At 40.1% G+C, this 6,065-nt stretch overlaps 1 non-coding gene across 1 annotated transcript; it reads right to left on the minus strand.

The window, feature by feature from the left end:
• Positions 1–3,757: 3,757 nt before the first annotated feature.
• On the minus strand, positions 3,758–3,865 carry LOC130960008 (small nucleolar RNA R71). Its single transcript, XR_009078974.1, has one exon. It is a non-coding gene; the product is annotated as a small nucleolar RNA R71 (small nucleolar RNA).
• Positions 3,866–6,065: the final 2,200 nt, after the last annotated feature.

The raw sequence follows: 6,065 nt of genomic DNA on the forward strand, positions 1-6,065 counted from the left end.
AACCGACAGATGGATAGCTGTGCCGTGACAGGGTGCATTGAACATTTCCACTGAGAGGATGGGAGGTAGCTGATGAGCGGATAATTTGTACCCTTTTTGGCATTGTTTTTAGTATGTTTTTAGTAGTTTTAGTTGAGTTCTTAGTATATTTTTATTAGTTTTTAGTTAAAATTCACTTTTCTGGACTTTACTATGAGTTTGTGTGTTTTTCTGTGATTTCAGGTATTTTCTGGCTGAAATTGAGGGACCTGAGCAAAAATCTGATTCAGAGACTGAAAAGGACTGCAGATGCTGTTGGATTCTGACCTCCCTGCCCTCGAAGTGGATTTTCTGGAGCTACAGAAGCCCAATTGGCGCGCTCTCAACGGCGTTGGAAAGTAGACATCCTGGGCTTTCCAGCAATATATGATAGTCCATACTTTGCCCAAGATTTGATGGCCCAAACTGGCGTTCAAAGTCACCCTCAGGAATTCCAGCGTTAAACGCCAGAACTGGCACCTAGATGGGAGTTAAACGCCCAAACTGGCATAAAAGCTGGCGTTTAACTCCAAGAAGAGTCTCTACACGAAAATGCTTCATTGCTCAGCCCAAGCACACACCAAGTGGGCCCGGAAGTGGATTTTTATGTCATTTACTCATCTATGTACACCTTAGGCTACTAGTTCCCTATAAGTAGGACCTTTTACTATTGTATTTTCATCTTCTGATCTTTGGAACCTTTTCTTTAGATCTTTTGATCACTTTGGGAGGCTGGCCATTCGGCCATGCCTAGACCTTGTTCTTATGTATTTTCAACGGTGGAGTTTCTACACACCATAGATTAAGGTGTGGAGCTCTGCTGTACCTCGAGTATTAATGCAATTACTATTGTTCTTCTATTCAATTCCGCTTGTTCTTTGTCCAAGATATGACTTGTTCTTCAACTTGATGAATGTGATGATCCGTGACACTCATCATCATTCTCACTCATGAACAAAGTGACTGACAACCACTTCTGTTCTACAAGAAAACAAGGCTCTAGTGTTTATCTCTTGGATTCTTTAACCGGAATCTTCGTGGTATAGGCGAGAACTGATGGCGGCATTCAAAAGATCCGGAAGGTCTAACCTTGTCTGTGGTATTCTGAGTAGGATTCAATGATTGAATGACTGTGACGTGCTTCAAACTCCTAGCAGGCGGGGCGTTAGTGACAGACGCAAAAGAATCAATGGATTCTATTCCGGCCTGACCGAGAACCGACAGCTGATTAGCCATATGCTGTGACAGAGCATAGGAACATTTTCACTGAGAGGATGGGAGGTAGCCACTGACAACGGTGAAACCCTTGCATAAGCTTGCCATGGAAAGGAGTAAGAAGGATTGGATGAAGACAGTAGGAAAGCAGAGAGACGGAAGGGAAGGCATCTTCATACGCTTATCTGAAGCTCTCACCAATGATATACAAGTATCTCTATCTTTATCTTTATGTTTTATTCATCATCTATACCCATTTGAGTCTGCCTGACTAAGATTTACAAGGTGACCATAGCTTGCTTCATACCAACAATCTCCGTGGGATCGACCCTTACTCGCGTAAGGTTTATTACTTGGACGACCCAGTGCACTTGCTGGTTAGTTGTGCGAAGTTGTGTTTATGCCATGGTATTGAGCACCAATTCTTTGGAGCCATTACTAGGGATTATTTGAGTTGTAGTGATCACAATTTCGTGCACCATGTTTTTGGCGCCGTTGCCTGGGATTGTTCGAGTATGGACAACTGACGGTTCATCTTGTTGCTTAGATTAGGTATTTTTCTTCAGAGTTCTTAAGAGTGAATCCTAGTGTTTCAAAGGTGATGTTCTTATCATCACCAAAGCTGATTGATTCTCATCAATTTAGCTCCTGAATGCAATGTCCTGCTGAAGCTTGGCCGGCCATGTCTAATTCCTTTAGACTAAAGCTTTAGACTAACATTGCATGATTCCTGGAATTCTCATTAAGAATTTTGATACCTTTATTTTCCTTTTCACTTAATTTTCGAAAAAGCACAAAAAAATTACAAAATCATAAAATCCAAAAATATGTCTTGTTTGAGTCTAGAGTCTCATCTTAAGTTTAGTATCAATTGCATGTTTCTGTTCTTATTGCATTCATGCATGTGTCCTCGTTGATCTTTGAATTCTATTGACTTGAGTGTTTTGTTATATGCATTCTCATTTTGTTAGTGTCAATGGTATACAAACTGCTAAGTTTGGTGTCATGCATGCATTATTGTTTGATTTTAGTTGCATTTTGATTATTCCTTATTATTAAAAATCCAAAAATATTTTTAATTTGTGTCTTTTCAAGTCAATAATACAGAGAATTGAAGATTCAGAACATACTGCAGAGGAATCACACAGAAAAAGCTGGGCATTCAAAAATGCCCAGTGAAGAAGACAGACTGGCGTTTAAACGCCAGCCAGGGTGCCTGGCTAGGCGTTTAACGCCCAAAAGGGTAGTAGTTTGGGCGTTAAACGCCAGAATGTGCACCATTCTGGGCGTTTAACGCCAGGATGGCACAAGGGGGAGGATTTTGTTTTCAAAATCAATTTTTTTCAAGTTTTCAAAGTTTTTCAAAATCAAATCTTTTTCAAATCATATCTTTTCAATCAAATGTTTTCAAAATCAATTTCTTTCCTTTTTCAAAGATACTTACTAACAATTAATGATTGATTGAACATTTTAAGTATGTTGCCTTTTGTTGAGAAAGGTTTAATGTTTGAATCATATCTTTTCTTGTTAGGCAAGTCATTAATTTTTAAAAATCAAATCTTTTAAAATTGTTTTCAAATCATATCTTTTCAATCATATCTTTTTTAAAACCATAACTTTTCAATCAAATCTTTTTAATCACATCTTTTCAAAAGTTTTCAATCAAATCTTTTTTATTTCTAATTTCAAAATCTTTTCAAAAATCACTTGATTTCTTTTCCACTCTTATTTTCGAAAATCAATTAAGTGTTTTTCAAAATGTTTTCAAAATCTTTTACTTAATTTTCGAAAATTACTTCCCTTCTTCTCACATCCTTCTATTTATGGACTAACACTATTCCTTAATGCAAAATTCGAACTTCATCTTCTTTGATAAGTTCGAATTTTCTACCTCTGTCTTCCATTTTTCTTCCTCTGACACCTCAAGGAATCTCTATACTGTGACATAGAGGATTCCATATTTTCTTGTCTCTTCTCTTTCAAATGAGCAGGAACAAAGACAAAGGCATTCTTGTTGAAGCTGAACTGAACCTGAAAGGACCTTGAAGCGAAAGCTAAGAGAAGCTAAGGCACAACTCTTTATTGAGGACCTGACCGAATTCTTCAAAGAAGAAGAACCCATGGCAGCCGAAAACAACAACAATGCCAACAATGCAAGGAAGGTGCTGGGTGACTTTACTGCACCTACTCCCGACTTCTATGGGAGAAGCATCTCTATCCCTGCCATTGGAGCAAACAACTTTGAGCTTAAGCCTCAATTAGTTTCTCTAATGCAACAGAATTGCAAGTTCCATGGACTTCCACTGGAAGATCCTCATCAGTTTTTAGCTGAATTCTTGCAAATCTGTGACACTGTCAAGACTAATGGGGTTGACCCTGAGGTCTACAGACTTATGCTATTCCTTTTGCTGTAAGAGATAGAGCTAGGATATGGTTGGACTCACAACCTAAAGAAAGCCTAGACTCTTGGGAAAAGCTAGTCAATGCCTTCTTGGCAAAGTTCTTTCCACCTCAAAAATTGAGTAAGCTTAGAGTGGAAGTCCAAACCTTCAGACAGAAGGATGGAGAATCCCTCTATGAAGCTTGGGAAAGATACAAACAATTGATCAGAAAGTGTCCATCTGATATGCTTTCTGAATGGAGCATCATAGGTATTTCTATGATGGTCTCTCTGAACTATCCAAGATGTCTTTGGATAGCTTTGCTGGAGGATCTCTTCATCTGAAGAAGACGCCTACAGAAGCTCAAGAACTAATTGAAATGGTTGCAAATAACCAATTCATGTACACTTCTGAAAAGAATCCTGTGAACAATGGGACAAGTCAGAAGAAAGGAGTTCTTGAGATTGATACTCTAAATGCCATTTTGGCTCAGAACAAGATATTGACTCAACAAGTCAATTTGATTTCTCAAAGTCTGTCTGGAATGCAAAATGCACCAAGCAGTACTAAGGATGCTTCATCTAAAGAAGAAGCTTATGATCCTGAGAACCCTTCAATGGAAGAGGTGAATTACCTAGGAGAACCCTATGGAAACACCTATAATTCTTCATGGAGAAATCACCCAAATTTCTCATGGAAGAATCAAGAGAGACCTCAACAAGGTTTCAATAACAATAATGGTGGAAGAAACAGGTTTAGCAATGGCAAGCCTTTTCCATCATCTTCTCAGCAACAGACAGAGAATTCTAAGCAGAATACCTCTGACTTAGCAACCATGGTCTCTGATCTAATCAAAATCACCCAAAGTTTCATGACTGAAACAAGGTCCTCCATTAGGAATTTGGAGGCACAAGTGGGACAGCTGAGCAAGAAAGTTACTGAACTCCCTCCAAGTACAATTCCAAGCAACACAGAAGAAAATCCAAAAGGAGAGTGCAAGGCCATCAATATGGCCGAATTTGGAGAGGAAGGAAAGGAAGTGAACGCCACTGAGGAAGACCTCAATGGGCGTGCACTGACTTCCAATGAGTTCCCTAAAGAGGAACCATGGGAATCTGAGGCTCAAAATGAGACCATAGAGATTCCATTGGACTTACTTCTGCCTTTCATGAGCTCTGATGAGTATTCTTCCTCTGAAGAGGATGAGTATGTCACTGAAGAGCAAGTTGCTAAATACCTTGGAGCAATCATGAAGCTAAATGACAAGTTATTTGGAAATGAGACTTGGGAGGATGAACCCCCTTTGCTCACCAAAGAACTGGATGACTTGTCTAGGCAGAAATTACCTCAAAAGAGACAAGATCCTGGGAAGTTTTCCATACCTTGTACCATAGGCACCATGACCTTCAAGAAGGCCCTGTGTGACTTAGGGTCAAGTGTAAACCTCATGCCTCTCTCTGTAATGGAGAAGCTAGGGATCTTTGAGGTACAAGCTGCAAGAATCTCATTAGAGATGGCAGACAATTCAAAGAAACAAGCTTATGGACTTGTAGAGGATGTTCTGGTAAAAGTTGAAGACCATTACATCCCTACTGATTTCATAGTCCTAGAGACTGGGAAGTGCATGGATGAAACCATCATCCTTGGCAGACCCTTCCTAGCCACAGCAAAGGCTGTGATTGATGTTGATGGAGGTGAACTAATCATTCAAGTGAATGAAGAATCCTTTGTGTTTAAGGCTCAAGGATATCCCTCTGTCACCATGGAGAAGAAGCATGAAGAGCTTCTCTTAAATCAGAGTCAAGCAGAGCCCCCACAGTCAAACTCTAAGTTTGGTGTTGGGAGGCCACAACCAAACTCTAAGTTTGGTGTTGAACCCCCACATTCAAACTCTAAGTTTGGTGTTGGGAGGTTCCAACATTTCTCTGAGTATCTATGAGGCACCATGAGAGCCCTCTGTCAAGCTACTGACATTAAAGAAGCGCTTGTTGGGAGGCAACCCAATGTTATATTTTATCTATTTTCTTTTGTTATTTTATTTTATTTTGTAGGTTGATGATCATAAGAAGTCACAAAATCAATTGAAAAAGCAAAAACAAAATGAAAAACAGGAAGAAAAACAGCACACCCTGGAGGAAGATGTTGCTGGCGTTCAAACGCCAGTAAGCCTAGCAGTTGGGCGTTTAACGCCCAGTCTGGCACCATTCTGGGCGTTTAACGCCAGAAAGGGGCACCAGACTGGCGTTAAACGCCAGAAAAGGGCAAGAAGCTGGCGTTAAACGCCAGAAATGGGCACCAGCCCGGCGTTTAACACCAGAAATGGCTTAAAACGTGATTTTGAATGCCATTTGGTGCAGGGATGACTTTTCCTTGACACCACAGGATCTGTGGACCCCACAGGATCCCCACCAACCCCACCACCTCTTTTCTTCTTCACCCATTCACCAATCA

Source organism: Arachis stenosperma, unplaced genomic scaffold, assembly GCF_014773155.1.
Source record: "Arachis stenosperma cultivar V10309 unplaced genomic scaffold, arast.V10309.gnm1.PFL2 arast.V10309.gnm1.Scaffold_100029, whole genome shotgun sequence".
Classification (NCBI taxonomy): domain Eukaryota; kingdom Viridiplantae; phylum Streptophyta; class Magnoliopsida; order Fabales; family Fabaceae; genus Arachis; species Arachis stenosperma.